Source organism: Corvus brachyrhynchos, unplaced genomic scaffold, assembly GCF_000691975.1.
Source record: "Corvus brachyrhynchos isolate BGI_N302 unplaced genomic scaffold, ASM69197v1 scaffold370, whole genome shotgun sequence".
NCBI classification, from domain to species: domain Eukaryota; kingdom Metazoa; phylum Chordata; class Aves; order Passeriformes; family Corvidae; genus Corvus; species Corvus brachyrhynchos.
This window is the reverse complement of record NW_008235977.1, coordinates 855,130-856,242: the sequence shown is the minus strand read 5'-3', so window position 1 is coordinate 856,242 and position 1,113 is coordinate 855,130. Positions and strand designations below refer to the sequence as shown.

At 57.2% G+C, this 1,113-nt stretch overlaps 1 long non-coding RNA gene across 2 annotated transcripts in view; it reads right to left on the bottom strand.

The window, feature by feature from the left end:
* The window catches only part of LOC108445248, an 8,618-nt gene that overhangs the window by 2,639 nt on the left and 4,866 nt on the right, over positions 1–1,113 (bottom strand). The window contains exon 1 of one of the 2 annotated variants that reach the window (XR_001860042.1): positions 187–1,106. The exons of the other annotated variant lie outside the window; for it this stretch is intronic. This is a non-coding gene — a long non-coding RNA (uncharacterized LOC108445248). Of the gene's footprint in view, positions 1–186; positions 1,107–1,113 lie in introns of those variants that run through there. 2 annotated transcript variants of the gene reach the window in all.

The window sequence follows — 1,113 nt, the reverse complement described above, 5'->3', positions numbered from 1 at the left end:
GGGAGCCGGCTCTGCATCCCCTGAGCACCGCCGGCCTCCTCCAGCCCCTTCGGGATCCAGGCGGCTCGTTCGTGCTGTACCAATGGAATAGGAAAAGTAATTTTAAAAAATCAAACCCAAAGTGTCTTTAAGGCGTCCGAGCTCCGACCAAAGAGTTTCGGAACAGCAGTATCTCTGCAGACCTACCCTCATTTCCATCCTTCCCCCCAGCGGTTTTATTGATGAGCCTTTTGCTGTTAACGCTGGTTATACGGAGAAGGAGCTGCGGACAACAGAGAGGCAATCTCTACAGCCAGGCGTATACAGGAAAGGGAACGACACGGCCGGAGCAGAGTAGTACGTAATACGTTATTACACCGTATTTCGGTGCCCAGAAGGCTGCGCAGCCCCGGCCGAGGCGGGCGCAGGGAGCGGGGCTCACCGGCAGGCCGGGCCGGCTGGAAGCCTGGTGCGGGGGTGAGCTGCCTGCTGCTGGAGTCCTGCTAGGTTCTCTCCTACCCTCCGGCTCCCCACTACGATTTGCAGCTTCCCCGTGTTCTTCACACACATCTCCAGCTCTTGGCTTTCCCCCTAGCCACGGGCTTGCGTTTTCCCGCAATCACACGCTGCAATGCTAACCGCAAGGGATTTCCTCCGTGAGATATCAAGCTCATCGACCCACCTCAGCTTAATAGACTTGCGAGACTCTTCAGTATTGCATGGATTCTTTAAAATAGTTCCGTTCCGATTTGTAAACTGTCAGATAAAAGAGAGCACAGACCGAAGCGTCTGTGCCCTGTGGCCCTTTTCCTTCAAATTAGCCCCTTATAGCTGGAAATGAAGGAAGAGTTTTGCCACCTTCGTTGCAATTAAGGAAAGTTCCCTAGATCCGAGAGAAAAGTGACTAACAGGACCCTCCACCCGAGCACCAACTGCGGCTGCTTCTTCGCCGCAGCCTCAGGCCACTCCAGTGCTGTTTGCCCCAGGCCGGGCGGTGTCCCCCGCTTCACCCCGAGGTGGCCGCGCCACGCAAGAAAAAGAGCGTCCCGCCTGCCGCGCACTGCCCGAGCTGCGGCGTGAACGAATGCGGGAAGGGGCTGCAGCAGAGAGCCGTCACCCTCGGCCCGGGAGCCA